General features: G+C 43.5%; 1 protein-coding gene and 1 pseudogene across 2 annotated transcripts in view; both read right to left on the reverse strand.

Annotated features, from left to right (window-relative positions):
• Positions 1-22077, reverse strand: part of KIF16B (kinesin family member 16B) — a 280446-nt gene that overhangs the window by 183768 nt on the left and 74601 nt on the right. The window lies entirely within an intron of this gene.
• Positions 14147-15807, reverse strand: LOC132505494 (phosphoethanolamine/phosphocholine phosphatase-like; annotated as a pseudogene).

A 22077-nucleotide genomic window follows, 5' to 3' on the forward strand; every position in this document is an offset into this window, starting at 1 on the left:
CAAATGCACTGACGGGGAGCAATAAAGATCAGAAAAAGCAATACGTTTAATCTAAATATAGCCTAGATACAGAGAGAAAGATAGAAAGAAGTAGACCTTGAAAAGATAGCGTAATGATAAATCAATAAACTGAAATTAAAATCCCAACTCATGGAAATTTTAAAAACAAACATTCTCCTAAATATCTATTGCGACAATGAAGAAAATAAAACTGTAATTTAAAAAAAACTATACAAAAATATAAAATTACGTATCAGGGCTTCCCTGGTGGCGCAGGGGTTGAGAGTCTGCCTGCCAATGCAGGGGACACGGGTTCGTGTCCCGGTCTGGGAAGATCCCACATGCCACGGAGCGGCTGGGCCCGTGAGCCATGGCCGCTGAGCCTGCGCGTCCGGAGCCTGTGCTCCGCAACGGGAGAGGCCACAGCAGTGAGAGGCCCACGTACCGCAAAAAAAAAAAAAAAAATTACGTATCAAAACACAGAGGATGCTGCCAAAGTTATACTCAAAGGAAAATGTACAGCCTTATATGATTTCATTTTTCTACAAGGGTGTAAAATAAACAAAAATGTTTAAATATCAAAGAAAGAGAATAAGGAAATAAGACATAAGCAGAAATTAATACTTTGAAAACAAAAGATAAACACAAGACTTGAAGGTACACACAGAAGAATAAAAGACAAACCTTTAATACATCTAACAAGAGGAAAAATATAAATATACAAAATTAACAATGAGAAAGATACAGAATCAGCATCCTTTGAGTAGTTTTCCAACCTTTTTTCTTCTTTAACTCACTTAGAATAAAGAACCCAAAACTTAGGAAACCCATTGGTTCCTCTTTCCGTGGAAAAAGAAATCAAAAAGTCGGAAAGAAACAAAATCATGTCACCTCTGCTTAAAATAAACAGCTCCATTTTATCCATCACTATACCTGAAAAGATTAAACACACATAACAAAGTATATTGATCACAAAAAATCCAATCTTTTTTATACATAAATAAAATCCCAAGGATATCAATGATTGAAAACCACCACCCAACTCAATCACCCAATTGAACGATGACTGACGACAGCGCTCTTCCTGAAAATTACAGATCTCAGTGGAATACTGACCAGTAATTCCCAATTTACCCTTATAAAGACCAAGTTTTAATGACCTAGTAAGTTACTAACTAGTAACTGTTAAGTATGAAAACAAAACCCCACAGAATTGTGTACCATGCGCTCAGAAGAATTACAGAGAAGACATGGATTTTTAGTAAGTTTCTGGCCTACTAGCACAAAGGGGGTATCTGAGAAGTACTGTCCAAAAGCATAAGTCTCAAACTGGAAGTTTTCTAAGAATGGAAACTTCCAGAAGATATTAAGCATGGATAGATCTAAGGGGATCCATCTCCAGGTCTCTGATTTCCACATGTGCGTTTTTCCAACATGGATCTGCCTGAGAAGGCGCCTGCAAGGCACCCCAGTTCCCCTCTTCTCTCCCACCTCCTTATCACAACTGCTCTTCTTTCATTTTACACCAGCAAGACATACCTGTTACCCATCCGGACTTCTCTACAGTGCACTCAAGGTGCCAAACAAAGAGACATTTTCAATATTTGGTTTAAACCCAAGCCTCCGCCATCAAGCCGTATCATAGGCCTTCTTGCCTGTCTCCTCTGGCATAGATTTCTGTTAAGGGCAAACGTGGTGACAGAGTCTGGGTACTGAGGCCCGTGTTGGGATGCTCTGTATTCAGATATATCAGAGTGTCTTGAAAACAAGGCAAACAGACGAATAGGACGTGTTGAAGACAGTCTCCCTATTTCAAGTTGGCAAAGGCACTGTCCCCAGTTCCCCCCTCTTAACTATCATCTTAGAATTGGGAGATGAAAATGATGGAGATGCCAGAGAAAAAGATATTAACATGAACTGAGGAATGAAGTTAGATGTTTTTAAACTAAACGCCTGTATTTTCTAACTGAAATGACAATAATTCTACAGCTCCATGGTTTTCACCACACACACACACACACACACACACACACACACACACACACACACACACTACAGAGACAAAAATACATTTAAAGCCTATAATATAAAAATGCATTCTCAGCCTTTCCAGAGTATATGGAATTTTAAAAGGTGCCTTTTAAAGTGAAAAAGCAACAGGCATGATTGACAGCTGTCTGGTAAGTTGGGGTAAAGCCATTTTGGTAAACTTTCCAGAAACTGAGAAAGTGGATGCTTCCAATGACTGGGTGACAAAACCTTTGTGGAAGTCAGGTGGGCTCCAATTCTTAACTTTCAACAAAATGGAAGGAGGAGCAAGTCTCAGCTCATCAGCACACAGAGTGTTAATGATCATTGGTTAAGAGATCAGCTCATCTCCTAAAACCATTCTGAAGAAATAAAGGACCCGGCTGAAGTAGCTCTCCTTCCACTCCCTTCAACTCATCTAGGTGGAAATCAAGGGTAAATCTGTGCCCCGCCCCATCAATGCCCCTGTGAACAGCCTGAGGGGAAAGTCCCATATATTTTGTTAAATGACGCATCTCTAATAGCACTTTTAATGTTTAATAATCAGCTATCAAAATGTACGCTTCTGCTGCTTTGAAAAAGTATGTACCACAAATAATTAATGATGGTACTCACTCTGGAAGAAATTTCCTTAATAATAACAGCCTCATGGTTACAGGAAATATTTTTAATTACATTTAAATTTATTTGCATGGTTTTATTATAAGGGATTATGATAAGACGATCAAAGAAAACACTTCCAAGCACAAAAATATACTAAACTAGGAAAAACTTCTGTAGGGTAAACTGGATATACAAGCTCAAGGAAAAAAGAAAACGATGTAAAATTCCCAACAGTGAAAAAGAGAGACATTTAATTTATTTTTACATTGATGACGGTGGATATTGAATCCCTCTGGTTTTACATTTCACTGGATTCATTTGAAAGAGTGATTTTATTTTAAAATGTCAATATTTGATCTCCACCAAAAATTCTATCTTGTGCAGATGTTAAATATATAACAAAACGTAGATACCAAGTTACAAATGTTCAAGGAACGCAGAGTTGTGCGGAATTCCTTGAGCAGGTGTGCAAGTGCAGAGTGAGAGGGCCCCTGCCCTCTGGCTCCCAGCATGGCTGCAGCTTGGGACAGGCAGGCACTCCAGGCTCAAGTCACTCCTCTCTGGCACCCTGGTCCCTGCTGGTAAGTTCTTCAAATAAACTGGACTCTGAATTCCTTTGTTTACTCTTTCATACTGGTTTCCCAGCTGCCTACCGCAATGGCAAACAATAGTCATGCAAAAAGTGTTGATTTTCAAAATGAAATAAAATGACATTTGCCAAAGGTTTGAGAGCAATTCCTTGCTTTCTGAGAACCTTATCCAGCCAAACATTTAACAGACACAAGGGAGCAGATGGGTTGAACTTTGGACCATATGAAGAGAGGCCAGGAGGTGAGTTCCTAACCACCATGAATTCTAGGAGTGACCTTTGAGAAAACATCATGCAGGTTTCCATCCATTTAAAAATAAATGTGGAGGAAACCAGGACTCTTGCCCTGCTGCAAAAGCGGCCTCAAGAAAATGAATACATACCTGGAGAAGCATTTCCAGCTCCTAGAAGAAAGAAATGCTGAACACTGGGACAAGAAAGGATTTTAAGTAATTATTCACTCTAGTGTATTCTCTGCCTCGAGATAAAACCAGAACAAACTGATTCCATGCAGAGTTGGGAACTGCACTGGTATTTAACCGTAATGAATGGGAAGTCAAGAGGTTGTTTGACAGAAAGGATTCTTTGAGCTGCACAGCCTCTCCCACGGTGGTCAGACAATCCCAGCCCATCACACAGCCCCTGCCCTCCACCTGTGAAGCCTTCCACACACCTCTGAAGTGCTGTGGGCGGCTATGTCAGTGGGCCCCTGCATTATTTATTTTAAATCATTTTCATATGTGTTAATTTAAAACAAACGTGGCCTCGTATCCATACATACACATTCCTATACAGAAGCACGCATGCGTATGCAGTCTCTATGTGAATTATTTTAACTAATTCAACAAAAAAAGATGAAGGGAAAAAATCACTACTAAGCCTTCCAATAAGAATCCAACACACACATTTTTTCTGTGCAGAACATTTATTTAACCCCATCACATATTAAGGTCTACATAGCCAGGGCTGAGCAAAATGGATCTCTCTTTTCTCTCACTTAAAAAAATTCTAAATTGGATTCTTAGTGACCAGACAGTGAACTCACTCCTCCCGTACTTCTCTCTTTTTCTCTTGAACTTAAGAAATGTGTAAGAAAGTCAGAATGATGGAAGCTCTGTGGCAGTGGAGACCGGATCTGTCTTGCTCCACACCCCCAGGGTCCAGCACCCTGCCCAGAGCACACTACAGGCAGCATGAGTGCTTGTTAAACACACGATAAAACAGTGACCCAAATACAAAGCAGGAGGTCTCACTACCACACATCTCAGGCATGCAGGGCTGGTAGGTAATACAGCAGTTTTAAGTGAATTTTGTTTGGCTTATTTGTACTGATATATAAATTATGCTTTCCAACTTTACTGAGATACTACTGACATCTAACATATGTAAGTTTAAGGTGTACAACGTGACGATCTGATACCCATACATATTACAAAACGATTACCACAATAAGGTTAGTTAACACCTCTCTCCCCTCAGAGTCACCTTCTTGGACGTGTATGGTGACGACATTCAAGATCTATTACTCTCTTAACAACCTGCAAGTATATGACACAGTACTAACTATAGTCACCATGCTGTACATTAGATCCCAGAGCTGATTCGTCTTATAACTGGAAGTTTGCACCCTTTGACCAGCAACTCTCTATTTCCCTCACCCCCCAGCCCCTGGCAACCATCCTTCTACTCTCAATTTCTATGAGTTCAGCTTTTTTAGATTCCACATGTGAGATAATACAGTATTATATACAGTAATATAATACAGAGATATACAGTCTTTCTCAGTCTCACTTACTTCACTTAGCATAATGCCCTCAAGGTCCATCGCCTTGTGCAAAAGACAGGATTTCCTTCCTTTTAATGGCTGAATAATATTCTATTATATAGATACATATCGCACAGCTTCTTTATCTATTCATCCATAAATGGACACTTAGGTTATTTCCGTGTCTTGGCTATTGTAAATAATGCTGCAGTGAACATAGGGATGCAGATATCTCTTCCAGATAGTGATTTTATTTCCTTCAGATATATACCCAGAAATGGAATTGCTGGATCATATGGTAGTTCTATTTTTAATTTTTTGAGGAACCTCCATACTGTGTTCCATAGTGGATGCGCCAATTTACATTCCCATCAACAGTGCAAAAGGATTCCCTTTTCTCCACATCCTTGCCAACGCTTGTTACCTCATCTTTTTCATGAGTCATTCCGACAGGTGTGAGATGATAGCTCATTGTGGTTTTGATTTGCATTTCCCTGATGATTAGTGATACTGTGCATCTTTTCATGTATCTGTTGGCCATCTGTAAGTCTTTTTTGGAAAAATGTCTATTCAGGTCCTCTGTCCATTTTTTAATCAGATTGTTTGTTTTTAACAGTATTAACCTATTATCAGATAGCTGGTTTGCAATTATTTTCTCCCATTCTGTAGGCCGCCTTTTCATTCTGTTGTTTCCTTTGCCATGTAGAAGCTTTCTAGTTTAATATAGTCCCACTTGTTTATTTTTGCTTTTATTGCTTGCACTTTTGATATCAGTGTCATTTCCAAAAGATCATTGCCAAGACCAAGGTCAAGCAGCTTTTTCCCTATGTTTTCCTATAATAATATTACAGTGCTGGGTCTTACATTTAAGTCTTTTAATTTCAAGCTAATTTTTGTAAGTGGTAAAAGATGGCATCTAATTTCATTCTTTTATGTCCAGTTTTCTCAGCACCATTTTTCTTGAAGAGACTACTCTTTCCCCATTGAATATTCTTGGATCCCTCTTCAAATATTAGTTGATCGAATATGCATGGGCTTATTTCTGAGCTCTTAATTCTGTTCCACTGGTCTATATGTCTGTTTATATGCCAGTACCATACTATTTTGATTACTATAGCTTTGTAACAAAAATACAAATTATTACAATAGGCAAAACATGACTAAATACAGATGAGGGCTTGAATGAGAATCCCATTCTGGTATTAATTTCAAAGAAAAAAAGAGCTAACTTCTGGTTTCTAGTCCACTATGTAGGTAGTTTAAAAGTTACACTGTCCTAACAATAAGTAAAAGGCTGCGGGAAAAAAACCCTGAAAACCAACAACGCTTCTTAGATGTCAGAGAAGTGAGGTCACAGGGCAAACTGCTGCCCCCAAATTGGAGAGACAGTCAGATACAGGCAATCACAACTTACCGGAACAGAAACCCAAGAGAAGGTGCCACGGTAGGAAAACCTAAACAGCAATCTGACAAATTGGTGGAGGCTCAGAGTGGGCAGGTCTGATGCTTAAAAACTCCAGGGAGCCCCAGCCCTGGGGGGGAGGGGGGAGGGGGGAGTCCCCAAACCTCTGTGAGACCTTCTCCAGGAGCTCCCCCAGATCCTCACAGAGAATATCAGAGAAAAATTCCCTGGTGCTTCCAGAAGAAGGTGGGGAATGTAGCCATTTTTACATATGCCAGAGCCCTTTGTTCTTCTTCTTTTTTGATAATTAACTTTATTTTTTTTAACATCTTTATTGGAGTATAATTGCTTTACAATGGTGTGTTAGTTTCTGCTAACAAAGTGTATAACAAAGTGAATCAGCTATACCTACACATATATCCCCATATCCCCTCCCTCTTGCATCTCCCTCCCTCCCACCCTCCCTATCCCACCACTCTAGGTGGTCACAAAGCACCGGGCTGATCTCCCTGTGCTATGCGGCTGCTTCCCACTAGTTATCTATTTTACATTTGGTAGTGTATACCTGTCCATGCCACTCTCTCACTTCGTCCCAGCTTACCCTTCCCCCTCCCCGCGTCCTCAAGTCCATTCTCTAAGTCTGTATCTTTATCTTAACAAGCCCTGCCCTCAGGAGAAACCATTTTACCAGAGCCTCACCCACCTGGGGGAAGAGAAATACCCAACTCCAGGCCCCTCCAGCCACCCTGTCCCACCTAAGGGGACACGGGGACGGGGACGACTGAGGAGCACTGTGAAGTTCACAGTCCAGGGGCACAGGCCCCCTGGAAGATAAGACCTAATCACAGGACTACAGAATGCTCCCCCTCCCCAAACCTCACCACTACATTACACAGGCCGATTTATTAAAGTTCCCCTCACAGCCCCTCATGCCCATCTTCCAACTAAAAATTACAAGGCATGCAAAAAAACAAAAGCAGTCTGAAAAGCTGAAAAAGCTTCCGAACCAGAGTCACACATGGCAGGGAAGCTGGAATTACCAAACTAAGACTCTTTAAAAACTATGATTAATAAGCTAAGGACTTTATTTGAAGCAACATGGATGGACCTAGAGATTATCATACCAAGTGAAGTAAGTCAGAAAGAGACAAATACCATATGATATCACTTACATGTGGAATCTAAAATATGACACAAATGAACTTATCTATGAAACAGAAACAGACTCACAGACATAGAGAACAGACTTGTGGTTGCCAAAGGGGAGGGAGGGGATGGGGGAGGGATGGATTGGGAGGTTGGGATTAGCAGATGCAAACTAGTATACATAGGATGGATAAAGAACAAGGTCGTACTATATAGCACAGGGAACCATATTCAACATCCTGTAATAAACCATAATGGAAAAGAATATGAAAAAGAAAGTATATATCTATAACTGAATCACTTTGCTGTAGAGCAGAAATTAACATTGTAAATCAACTATACTTCAACAAAATAAATTTAAAAAAAAATAAGCTAAGGGCTTCAACAGAGAAAGTAGACAGCGTGCAGGAATGTTTCACAAAAATTAACCCAAAATGGACAGATCTAAAAGTAAAACACAGAACTATAAAACTCCTAGAAGACAAAATGGGATAAACCCCAGATGACTTCTGGCATGGTGATAACTTTTTAGATACAACACCAAAGGCAAAATCAATGAAAGAAATCATCGCCAAGCTGGGCTTCATTAAAATGAAAAACTTCTGTTCTAGGAAAGACAATGTCAAGAGAATTAGAGGATCAGCCATTACTGTGAAAAACTATCTGCACTCTTGGTGTCGTATGTTCTATGGCCTTTGACGTGTGTCCCATCGTAGAATAGCTTCACTGTCCTAAAAACCTTCTGTGTTCCTGCATGTTCATCCTTCCTTCCCCCCAACTTAACCTCTGACAACCACTGATCTTTTCACTGTCTCCATAGTTTTACCTTTTCCAGAGGCCATATAGTTGGAATCTTGTAGCATGTAGTCTTCAGAGTGGCTTCTTTCGCTTAGTAATATGCATACGGTTCCTAAAATATTCACTATCTGGTTCTTTACAGGAAATTCGCCACCCTCTCTTGTAGACACTGTGCAAAGCAGTTGTGCAGATTACCTCTATACGTGCTTTACTCCAGTGAGGTAAAAATGATTATTATCCCCACTTTAAGGAGGAAGCTGAGGCTTATCAAGATTAAGGAACTGGCCAAAGTCCCAAGCGGCCAAGCCAGGGTTCAACCCCAAACTCACTGGCTCAGAGCAGATGCTCTAAACCACCGAGCTCTACTGACTGGGAGCTGGGAGGATAACGTAACCCTAATGCTACATAAGCACTGGTACAAAGGTAAAGGGCAAAGCCAATCTCTGGAATGGAGGGACTCCCGCACACGCTAGGGAAACATTTCCTGAATCCCATCATATGACGGGTACCGCAGTATCACCAACATTCCCATGATAACGTCACACCATTTGCTCTTGACACTCTGGATGAAGCCAGAATCCCTCAGCCGACTGGCCACCAGTGCACTGACTCGGCAGCTGCTGACCTATTCTATGTGCCATCACCGCCCTGATCCCCTCTCTAAGGACTGGCTAAGCCAGCATCTTGGCACCTCGCTCCCTGAGTTAAACAGACTTTGGAGGGCCAACCTTAGAACCTAACCGCAACCGATATCAATACTCGGTGGACAGAGACGAGTCCAGGTTCTGAGAAACTACACATCGCTCATTTTTCAGAAGGCAACTATCTTCTAAGACAACAGGGTTTTAGCAGAAAACTTTTCACCATTTTAAGAGCAAAAGGCAACCTAAAAAGAATAAAAAAGCGCTTTTGTTCTAAGGAATCCATTAAGGCTACAGGTTTTTGTAAATTCTGGACACAAAACTGAAAAAGGACACCTGGCTTAGAGCCACACAGCCATCCTCAGAACACAGTGAGTCTGAAGTGAGCAGCCCCCCCTTAGAGCCACAGACACAAGGCTCTCCCAAACTGCTATAAACAAGCCTGTTGAATTTTGTTCAATCCAGTATTGCCCACACTTATTTGAACGAGGGTTTTTCTCTCTCTCAAGGAACCGCATCAACACTGGAGCAGTCTATCAACAAACAGCTCCTGAGCGTCTGCTTTGTGTCAAGAACTCAACTAAGGACTAGAACCAGAAGCCAGGGAGGACACTTGTTAAATACATAACCGCAAATAATTAACCCAACATCAGTGTCCTGTAAGGGACATACACGGGGACCAGGGAAAACGCATCAGGAAGTACTGCTCGGGCGGAAGGCGCACTGGATAAACAGATTATTATCTTCTGACCTAGACTCGGACACTGACTCCCTGTGTTCAGGTGCCAGACACTCCCAACCACGGTACAGAAAGGTTGGAGAAGACTGGCTCTAAGGCCCCATCCGTTTTGAATATTCTATGCCATTAATTCAATGTGAAATGAGAGAAATGAATAAGAGATTTCAATATACTACTTAGACACTTCAAAAGACACAGTGATGGTTCAGATAATGAAACTAAACTGGAAAAATGTCTTCAGAATATATGTTCAGAATTGAAATGAGCTCTGAGTATTTTTCCTGAAGCAATAAAGAAGCTGTGAGAGCTTTAAAGGGGGAAATTCAGTCCACCCTGATCTGACACGTGCTCTTTCTCCAGCCTTGGCACCCCCATACCCCCAATCCCCTTGCTCCAAGCCTACTCAGTTTCCCCGAAAGCCCCGATTCTCCAGGGTAATGGCTTCCTCTGAGCTCTGGCCACCAGAAAGCCTTTATCACCCCAACCCAGGACTCCCAACGGCAACTCAGTTCTACGCTGGCTACAAGGTCAACTCCTCTCTGAACCCTTTCTGGCATCCTCACTACCATCTTCCAGAAGGCTTGACCTGTTGACCAAGCCCTCCCCTTCGTGTCTCCACCAATCCTAAGACTGATTTCTGGCCGGCCTGGTCACTTATTAGCTGTGTGATGAGCTCCTTATCGACTCCAGCCCCCATTTGCTGTCACAGGACAACAAGCATTCACATGCAGAATTGTTACAAGATTCCAATGAATTGCTACCTCGTTCCCCGAGCTAAACAGACTTTGGAGGGCCAACCTTAGAACCTAACCACAACCCAATATCAATACTCAATGGACAGAGATGAATCCAGGTTCTGAGAAACTACACATCACTCATTTTTCAGAATGCAACTATCTTCTAAGACAACAGGGTTTTAGCAGGAAACTTTTCACCATTTTAATAGCAAAAGACCAAAAAGCAACCTAAAAAGAATAAAAAAGTGCTTTTGTTCTAAGGAATCCATTTAGGCTACAGGTTTTCACAAATTCTGGACACAGAACTGAAAAAGGACATTTGACTTAGAGCCAAACAGCCATTCTCAGAACACAGTGCTTCGAACAGTGGCTGGCACGTAGCAAGTGCCTTCGGTCAACACCACCTTCTGTTTTCCCTTTCTTCCTCCTGAACAAAATCCCACTTTCGTTAGGGACAGCAGGGGTACCAGCTGAGGAAACCACTCCCAGCCTTCCTTGCAGCCAGAAGGGGCCATGCAGCACAGCTCCACGATGAGATATAAGCCAAAGCTGTTGAGCAGGGCTGGAAACAGGGATAAACTCTGCTAACATATGCCCCATTGCCCTTCCCAGGCCTCTTGACTAAATCTCACATGCGATTACGTGGTTGCAGAAACTGTCTTGAAACCATTGAGAGAAAGACCAAGGGAATTACACAGACCTCAGCTCTGGGCGAACCACTGAACCCTTGCCACCAGCAGCCCAGCTGTGTAGTTCTCATCCAACGAGGGGAGAAAGGACAACCCTTAACTGGCTTAAGGCACCTTTTCTCTGCACTCCGGGTGCTGTTATGTGCAGCCAAATGCATCCCTGATACAGTTAACTCTTATTAACCGAGAACCTACAACAATTGATTTCATTATTTGTTTCAAGTTTGGTTTCCCCACCAGATGGAAAGTGTCTGATTCATGTTCACACAATCTCTCTCACCAAGCAGGTGGTCACAAATGTCCAAGGAATGGACAAAGTGACAACAAGGCCATCACAGTCTGTCCCTAGTTCTTTTCTAAGAGAAAAAAAGATTTTTCTTCTTCCCTCCCTAGCTAAACTGGATATACTTCAGATTATTTAGCATTTATAAAAGTGCCCACAGAGTGCCTGAAACTAAAGTTCTTTATTTAACAAGCCCTAAGAACATTATTTGCCAAGCGCTGCTTTCGATGCTTTCACAAAAACCTCATTTAATCCTCATGACAACCCGATGAGACAGGTGCTGTTATCTCCCTTTCACAGACGAGGAAGCTGAAGCACTGTGAGGCTGAGGAAGTTGCCCAAGGTCACACAGCCAGCAACTGGCCGGGCTGGCACTGGATTCCACGCGGTCGGGTTCCAGAGTTCAAGTCCTTGACTGTTATACTCTGCTGTCTCTCGGCCACTAAGGATGGCAATGCTTCCTTCTCCCTGTTTCTACAAAAATAAGGAATGAGCTGGGAGAAAATTCATTCTGATTATCTATCAAGGTTCTTGGGTCCACAAACCAGCAGAAACCAAGGAAGAGAAAGCTGTGTCCACTATACCAAGGGCCAAGGTTACTCTCCTAGAGTAAATATGATCAAATGTACAACTGATGATAAAAAGAGAAGCAAGGAGTTGTAGATTTTCATTTTTTTAAGAATTTCTAGAGCTGAAAATCAGGAAAACTCGAGGTAAAAGAAGAAAAGCCTTTTAAGGGGCAAATATAAGCAAACAAATAAATGACTACAAATAAGTGACAACACTTTCTAATGCAAGCTAATCAAAATGACCACCTAACACCCAGATTAAGAAAAATCTTTTACCTGTAAGATATTACCCAGGTATTTGAGGAAACTTTGGAAAAAGTATTTTAAAAACTGAGAAAAAAGGACTTCCCTGGTGGCTCCGTGGTTAGGAATCCGCCTGCCAATGCAGGGGACACGGGTTTGAGCCCTGATCCGGGAAGATCCCACATGCCGCGGAGCAACTAGGCCCGTGAGTCACAACTACTGAGCCTGCGCTCTAGAGCCCACAAGCCACAACTACTGAGCCCACGTGCCACAACTACTGAAGCCCGCACGCCTAGAGCCCATGTTTTGCAGCAAGAGAAGCCACCATAATGAGAAGCCCATGCACCGCAACGAAGAGTAGCCCCAGCTCGCCGCAACTAGAGAAAGCCCCTGCACAGCAACGAAGACCTAATGCAGCCAAAAATAAAAAAATAAAATCAATTAACTTTTTTTTTTAATGAGAAAAGAACCTCCAAAAACGTGAGGGGACATATTTACATCTTTCAGCATCAATTCTCAAGGTGGCTGCAAGAAGACGTTTCTTCTACTGAATTCTTCACCATTTACCTCTCACAGATTCAGCATCCAGAAGTCAGTACCCAGGCCCCAGTACACTTAGCAATACCTGCCAAGTCCTTTCAGACGAATTCACTACCAAGGACCCTGGAACTAAAAGACGGGAGGAGGGCTGGTTCTTCCATCTCCAGTGACATCTAGTGCTGAGAAACTGAAATGCACCCTGGAGCACAATATTCCTTCCAATTATCACATTAACCGCATACTATAAAATCAGAATATGCATAACTCAAAAACATATGGTTTTTTCCACAACTGGAATTGCCAGTTGTCAATTGTCTTGTAACTCCAAATTTAAAACATCTCATAAGGTTAACCCATTGAGAAGATAACAATTGTTTGAGGGGAAGAAATCACTCTGTTCTCCAATTTTTTGTTTTAAATGCAAATGTAGCTTTATTCACCAATATTAGACTAGTATGTCAGGAGATTCTGCAGACCCTAAAAGACTCCTTTTAAATTTAACCAGAAAGAACTCTGGCTTAATATAACAATAAATACAAGCCATTTATTCAAAACCAACTTCAAAAATCTCTGAAGGAAAATAATTTAAATACAGATGAAACCCATTATAGGATGGCTTGCTGATTTAAATATGCCATGGGCTCAATCTTGTCTCCAGATTTTACATATTAAAATTATATTCTAAAAGATGCGGGCCAGCCACATTCTCTTTATCAAAGTAAAGCACCATTCTGGAATTAAGATCTAGGCATTTGGAAAGCATTTTATAAGATAAGTAAGATATAATTAAAGAGCACTGGATTAGGAGGAAAAACAGGATCTAGCCCTGGTTCTACCTCTAGAACTTGAAGACCAACTCAATTTCTCTTGGCTTCAATTTCATTTAAGAAAAAAAGTTTTTCTTCTGTAGGATGAGGGAAGAGTTTCACCTAAATTCCTTCCTGAGCCCCTTGTTCTAACATTCTGTGTTCTGTGAACAAGATGATCTTTAAGATCTCTTTGAGTGTTTTTTTAAAATTAAACCACACACAATGACACAGCACTTTGAGGAACTCAGTACTAAGACTCAACAAAGGAGATTTGTCATTGAAATCAGTGTGGAGTATACAAAGATCTCTTTAGGATGTTTGGATGATGACCCCTGAACTTGATCAAAGACATTAAACCACATTCACTAGGACCTTGTACTTTCTAAACCATAAGGATTGCCTGAAGCCTTTTAATTAAGATTTTTCAGAAATCACGCAATTTAAGTGGGCTTTTGTCACTAAACCCGGATATTCACAAACATTCTGATCAAGTGAAGTTTTGCTACCAGAATAAGTTTAGGTTTTTTGGTTTTTTTTTTTTTAATTTTCTGCCCCTTCACCTCCTTTATAGCTCTGAAACACCAAGAGGCAGGAGGGCCTTGGATTTCCACTGGCTCTGCTTTAAAACATCATGGCTTTCTGTTGCATACGGGAGGAGGGGGACTCGGAGGGCCCAGTCGGTGGGGAAACTTTGGTTAAGTCCCTGGTTCTTGCTGCATAGACGAGGCTGGGGTGACATCTTCGGGCTCTGTGAGGTCCCTGGCTGGCCAGACGCGAGCCCCGGACAGTGCGCTACCTCATTCTACCCCCAGGAGGTGTCTGTTCCCTCTGGCTTTTTTTCCTGTGGGGATGCTGACAGGGTGGGGCGGGGTGGGGGAAGGGAGGCAAGGAGCGCAGTGTAGGGTCACAGCAGGTAAAACAAGATCTAGGCCTGGGACCGTGGGCAGAGAGCGCCGCTTCCCTCCGCAGGGAGTCTGGTGTGGGGGAAGCGGGCGTGGAGATTTCGGGACCCGGGTCCCCTTGACAGAAGACTGGGGGAGGGAGGCCATGCAGCCCTAGGCAACAGTTAACCCAACGCAGCGGGAGATGTTCCTTCTCTACCCTGCCGGGGAACCCCTTCCTCCCAGCTGCGAGGACAAGGTTTTTGGAAACACTGCCACCTGCTCAGGTATGCGCACCACCCGGGTGTGGCCAGACTCCGGAACCAGCTTGCAGTGGAACAGGGGAAGGCAGCCGCCGAGCTGGGTTAACTGCATAGATGGGGACAGCTCCGAACTCCCTCCTCCTGTCCCTCCAAGTGGACGAACCTAGGATTCCAGAAATCCCCGGAAGGTCATACCAAAGCGAAAGGGGGTAATAAAGCTAGGTTTGTCTTTCCTGACCCCCACCCCCCTTTACCCCCTCCCCGCCGGGGTGCCCCCTGCAGGCCACGTCCTCGGCATGTCTTCAGCACCTGTTGCAGACGGAGGCGCACTTCGGTGGTGGTTTCCCAGAGCACCACCCTGGCGCGGAAGGAGCTGGCCTCGGCCTTCTGCGCCTCCTGGATAAGGTGGGGCATGGGGTAGCCGTGGCGCGGGAAGGCCACGTGGCCTCCTGCCAACAGCCCCATGGGGCAGAAGTCATTGGCACCGTCGCCCACGTAGAAAAGGCACTCGAAGTGCATGCCGTCGTGGGCCGGCTCGCACAGGTAGTCGCTGAGCACCCTGCGCTTGCACGTGTTGGCGAGGCAGTGAGCGCAGCTGTGCGCGTGGAGCAGCCCCCGAGCATCGGGCCCCGACGGGCTGCTGAAGATGCGGCAGAACAGGCCGTGGTGGCCGGCGGCACGCAGCGCCCTCTCCACGCCAAAAGTGCTGGCGTCTGAGATGAGAATAACCTCAAAGCGGGCACCCTGCCTGGCCACAAACTACAGCAGCTCGCCCATGCCGGGCGACAAGGGGATGGCCTCGTAGATGGCACGCAGGTCCCGCGGCCGCACGCCCTGCTCGCCAAGGTACTGGAAGATGCGCTGCATGTACTAGTTGTGGAAGCCCTCGCGGTAGGCGGCACGCAGGCTCTCAGGCAGCCGCTGGCCGGGCTCAGCGCGCACGATGGAGTCGTCGCTGTTTTCGTCCATGATAGTCTCGTCAAAGTCGAAGGTCAGGAGGAAGCGCGCGGCGTGCCCTGCGCAGCCATCCCGCTGTCCCTAGACAGGCATCGGAGGCCAGCAACTGGAAAACACCCGCTCATTGTCAGTACATCACCCTGGGCACCACCTGTAGGGACTGTTGGCCTCCAGCCATCGTCCAGAGCTCCTCTGCTAGCTTTGTCCTCAGTGATCAAATCCTTCTGTGGTCACCAAAGAGAGTCCCTCAGAGGAAAGGGGGACAGGACCTCTGAGCTTCTCCTGCAGGGTGGGGAGCGGCAGCTGCCGAGGTCCATCCCCGCTGAGTCTGGAGGGTAAAGAGTGCGCAGAGGGGCTAGCTGAGGTATTTGGGCGCAGGATGGAGCAAGGGGTGCTTACAGAAATCGGAGGGGACGCCGTGTCTTATCCGCCCCCCCGATTTCTGGGCTCCAGCTCTCACGAGTCCCTCCAGTCCTGAGGGGCCCTGGAAGATGTGCATCTGGGCCGTTCCCTCCAATTCCCCGTCCCCCAGTCGAGGTCTTTGTTTAGTTTACAGGGAATGTTTAGCGAAAAGGCTTTCTAAGATGAGGAAGGAGATCTAAGAAATTTAAAATCTGCCTGGAGTTTCCTACTACAATTATGGTTATTACTCTCTAACTTTGCAGAAAGGATGCTCACCTAGCTAAAAATAACAGCTCTGTCATAGAAGAGCTGAAAAGAGACCTCAGGGGTGAGGACACCAGAAGGAGTAGTCAAACTCCACAAAGACAGGAAATGAGGGGAGTTGAACCCTAAAGACCCACAAGGTTTGGGTCTATTTCTGATCACTGCACTGGTATCCCCCAAGTATCTCAGGAGGGAGCCCCCCCACCCCACCCCACAGCATTTGTGATAAGCTGGTGTCTGAGTGAGTGACAGCTCTCCAGGACGAGTGAGTGACGGCTCTCCAGGACGAGTGAGTGACGGCTGTCCAGGAAGAGAGAGTGACGGGTCTCCAGGAAGAGAAAGTGACGGGTCTCCAGGACGAGTGAGTGACGGCTGTCCAGCAAGAGAGAGTGACGGCTCTCCAGGAGGAGTGAGTGACGGCTCTCCAGGACGAGTGAGTGACCGCTCTCCAGGATAGGGTTGTGGGGAGGAAGTCTACGCACAGACAACGTGAGGGGAGCTGGAGAAGGCTGGAGCAGCGCCCAGTGACAGAGGAGAGGAAACACGGGACAACTCACTTGATGACAACGTCCAAGGAGAAGTCATTTGGGAAAGACGCTAATTAAAAATAATGGTAATAAGGTTTGTTTTTTATACCATCAGGAAATTCAAAACAGAACCACCATGTGACACCACCGCACACCCAACAAAAATGGCAAAAAAAAAAAGGACAGAAAACAGCAAATGTTGGGGGGTAGATGGAACCCTCACATGTGGCAGGTGGGAGTGCGAATGGTACAACCACTTTGGAAAACTATTTTCAGTACCTACTAAAGAGGAGCGGACACCCGCTCTATTGATCCAGTAATTCTTCTAGGCATACACCCATCAGAAACATGTACATTCGCTCACAGTACATACAGGAAGGTTCACAGCAGCCCAAACCAGGAAACAACCCAAATTCAAAGAGTAGAATGAATACACTGTGATACAGCCACATTATATAATACTATGCAACAATGAAAATAAACACAACTTTGCAAAAAACATAGACGGATCTCACAAACACAATGCAGAACAAATGAAGCCAGTCACCTAAAAAATACGTTCTGTATGGTTCCATATGTATAAAGTTTGAAAGCAGGATAAACCAAGCTATGCTTTTAGAGTCAAGCCAGACATCTTCCTTGGAGGGAGGAATGACTAGAAGGGGGCACAGCAGGGACACCCAGGGGCTGATCACGTTCTGTTTCTTCCCCCAGACATGGGGCATATGGGTGCATTCAGTTTATGAAAACCCATCAGGCAGGACAAACGATTTGTGTAATGCGCCACACGTACGTGATACATAAATGCCCAAACTGAGAACAGCGCTCAGGGCACGTTCACAAAGGAAGAGTGGTCCAGAACAAAAGAAGTCCCGCAGCAAGGGACCAAAAGGAAGCCATCTGGGACCCAAGCCCAAGATAGGGGACCCACAGGGATAATTCCATGCAGCCTCCTGAGAAAGAACCCACAACCTTCTCAAACAGAGGGAAATCTGAGAGCTCACCCCAGCAGCCCACCTGGTCATGACTGAAAAAAATGAGACAGAGAGAGAGAGAGAGAGAATAATTCGGTCAAAGTCACACAACTAGTTAGGGATAAATCCAAGTGTAAAAGCCGCATCACCTCAGTTAAGACAACTTAACTAATTATAAAATAGTCAAGATATTTCAAAAGAATGAATTGTGCAACCACTCAGAATGGGTAAGGACTCAAGAAAGGACACAGCTTTTATCCATTTCATTCAAACGAGATAAGCAGTGAAAGGTGACAGGTGCACAGGACATCCACACACAGGAGAAGGGGAACCTCAAAAAAAGGGGAGGAGAAGGCAATCTTGGAGAAACTGGGAACATGGCACACTGACTGTGGATGAAATACAGCAAAACCAGAACTGCACCTCCTTTCCTCGTATGTAGCACTCAAAAAAATAACACTTTGCACATCTGGACCACTTTTCCTCGCCAAAGAGCACATTTCAGATCTCTGTTTTATAAACAACCATCGTTGTAGTAGAGGGCAATAGAACAACTGTATAAAAGCCAGTCTCATATGAAGTAAAATATTACCTACAAAGGTAGACAGGAACACACAGCTGGTTGGATACAGTTCAAAAAAGAAACAAGAACCTGAAATATGCTCAGAGAAATCATTAATATAAGAACAAAGCTAATAACACATCAGGAAAAAAAAATTATACCCAGGGAAATAACCACGACTCTGGGCTTAAGAAAAAGGCTAGAAACGAGCCAAGGCAGAAGAAATGACTACGCACAACGTTGGTGGAAATAAAACACATCAGAGTCGTGATTAAAGAAAGAGCGTTACAAAATGCAGAAGGAAACCTGAGCTTTTACTTTAGGGAAAGCAAATCGTGTCTTGACATTTATAGAGATAACAGAGCAGATGGTGCTTAAACAGTGGCCACCACCATGCTGGTTTTTAAAACACCGATGAACAACCAAATTCACGGCAAATTCAGGCTCACTTTTTCAGACAACTTTTTTTCATCAATCTTTAAAGCATGAAAAAGCCAAAAAGACAACGGTCAGAGAAAGACAAAAAAAAAAAAAAAAAAAAAAAAAGCCAATGAATTAGAACATGAAAACAAAAAGTGAGGTCAGTTTGGAACAATTAAGAACTAGACAGCATAGTGGGGACACAAGCAAACTTTGAGACAGGGTTCAAATTCTGACCTCACCTATTCCTTCCTTAACTGAGTGCCCTCTGGGCCTCAGTTTCCTTGTCTATAAAGTGAAAAAATATATATTCCCCCTGCATAAGGCTGCTGAGCAGAATGCGTGTGTGTGGCTACCAAACACTTGCGATCTGGCTAACAACTCAATTGTTTAAATTTTAAACTGCACTCAATTAAGTGACTGGAAAACTTTTACACATGTTTGGAACATACATTGCAGTGAGAATCTACTTTTCAATTGTAAATTTAATAAAATCAAAATACAGATCAATTGTATCCAATGCAAATTTAGCACTGAATTGAGAGACACTGTAAATGTAAACTTCACGCCATGTCAAAGATTTTAAAAAATTATGTTCCTCACTAATAATTTTTATATTGATTATCTGTCAAAATCGTAAATTTTTCATATAATGGGTTAAATAAAATGTACTGTTAAAATTAATTTCAACTGTTTCTTTTTAAATGTGGCTATTAGAAAATTTGAATTCCCGTATGCGACTTGCACTACATTTCTATTAAACAGTGCTGGGTTAGAACAATGCCTGGCACACAGGAAGAGTACATTTAATATTACCCACTATTATCCCTATCAATATTATCAATATTAATTATTAAATGCAAGGCAGTTTGAGGGGGTCCAAAAACAATTTAAACATGTCTCTACCTCAGAGTCTGGCAAAGGAAAACCAGACATACTACAATAGATTTACAGAAAACAAATCATTAAATACCTAGCTGTGAGAAAAGAGGACTTGCAGGGAAAAAAACCCACAAAGAATGTATTCTGCTCACTGAAGACCTTCAAAATTGTCATTCTAAAAATCTACAGAAATCAGAATTTGTGTTACCTACCCAGTTAGACTAGATCCAGATGACAACAGAGAAAACAAACATTACATGAGGTACCCACACAGACTAAAGGCAAACATCTGCTGTTTGTGGACTGGGGGCAGGAGGGGGGTGGGCGGGGAGAAAGGTGCTCCTGCTGAGTCCAGACCTGATCCACTGGGGCAGGGGGCCCAGTGAATGCACACACCCAACAAAACACGTTCCAGTATGTTCCTAGAAGCGCTATTCATAATAACCAAAAGATTGGAGATAGGAACCCAAATGGAGCTAACCAGCAGGAGAATGGATAAAAAGAACGTGGTACAGTCACATAATGAAGAAGAAACTACTACTAAACACGGCAAGGATGACTCTTAAAGACAACAGGCTGCACAGAAGAAGCCAGAAACGAACATAGGACATACTGCAGGAACTCAGGAAGGCAAAACTCATCTACATAACAGTTGTCAGAACATCTCTGGGAGAGGAGGACAGGAAGTAACCGACTAGGGAGGGACAAGAGGGAACCTCTGGGGAGTAGGAAATATTCCGTATCTCAACCTGGGTGTGGGTTACAGGGGTGCACACACAGATGACAACTCATGAGCTGGACACTTCAGACGTGTGCTCTTTTACAAGTTCACCAAGTTGCACACTTCAAATGTGCACACTTTGTGTATGCTGAGCCTCAATTTAAAAAAATAAACGCAAATAGCTTTTTAAAAGGTCCTGTGAACAAACCACCCTATTTAACAACAAATAATCTATTCAGCTGAAATTTCTGTTCAAATAGCATCCCCCAACGTCTCCATATGCCTGCATGAGTGTGCAATTCGGGGACTACAAAACCCTGCAAGAACTTACACGTGCCATTTTTTCCTGGGAACCCTCACCCATGCGATACACATGTCGAGATGTGCTTCAGGGGATAATCTTCCACACGCCTAGGCCTGTGGGTCGCAACTCCTGTGAGGCTCAGGGCACTTGTTTAAAAATAGAGATTTGGGGGTACCATCCCCAACATCTCTCCTTCCACGACACTGCAGAGCCCAGAAGATGGTCTTTTAAAAAGGCCCGCAAGGTATTCTGAGTGGAAACCACTTCCGTATGGAAAATCAACTTGCATGACGTGCAGAATAACTGGTATTTAGGTTGCTTTGGATGAGAAACTGGACTTAGCAACTGAAAGATCATAGCAAGTTCTGTTGCTTCACTTCAGTCCCCCAATCTGCTGGAAATGCCAGTGTAATTTTTACTTTAATAGCAAGGACAAGAAAGGCTTAAATATAATTCATTAATATAGAGTAGACTGGATCTAGAAGAAAATGAGCATCTTTGGTGATATCTGTGTTGTTAGATTCTTTCAAGGAAAAATCACAGCTGTTTGGAAACCACTCCTCTTACACACGGATGACTTGCTCAGGAAGGCTGTTTTTATCTGGTAAAGCTGGCGCTACAAAGTATTACATAGGACAGTAGAAATCTATAACCATCCCCGCCCCTTGCAAGTATCAGAATATCCTGATAATAAATATTCACATGCAACCTAGCTCCATATTTGCTTTTCAGTTGCTGCCCACTGCTAATGGTCCTGTCTTACAGATACATACTTCTTAAAACCACCACTTTTGCTAAGAGACTTGGAGTTCTACTGCCTGGAGTTAAGAGAAACGATGGTCATCCTTCAATGACGCAAAGGCAAAATCAACGCGGATGCTACGGAACAGTAATCTCCTAAAACCTGCTGTTGTGCTACAAATGGAGGGCAGTGCCAACTCGCCACTCATAGCAATGGTTGCTAGGCAGACTGGGCTGGGAAGCATCAAGCTAAAGGGGTCAACGGGAAATTAAGCCAAATTCAAAACCACATACGAAAAGCTGAAGAAGAGAACAGACGCTCATTCAGAGCTCATTTTAAATCACATAATCAACCTGAAAAAGGGAAGAGAAATGTGTTTAAATATGTGGAATTCATTGTGGGCCATCCTTCAATTCTAACACCAGAGAAGAGCGATTTCTCCTGTATGGAATGTTCCCACCATGGTACAGATACTCAGGGGCCCTTTCACATAGTCTTCCACCTGAATACAGGACTTCGGAGTCATAAAGGAAGTGTTTGAAAATATTTTCTCTTAAGAAATAAAAGAACACTTCAACTAAGTTGCATCTTCTGTTT

The sequence above is a fragment of the Lagenorhynchus albirostris genome, chromosome 15 (genome assembly GCF_949774975.1).
Source record: "Lagenorhynchus albirostris chromosome 15, mLagAlb1.1, whole genome shotgun sequence".
In the NCBI taxonomy this organism is placed as follows: domain Eukaryota; kingdom Metazoa; phylum Chordata; class Mammalia; order Artiodactyla; family Delphinidae; genus Lagenorhynchus; species Lagenorhynchus albirostris.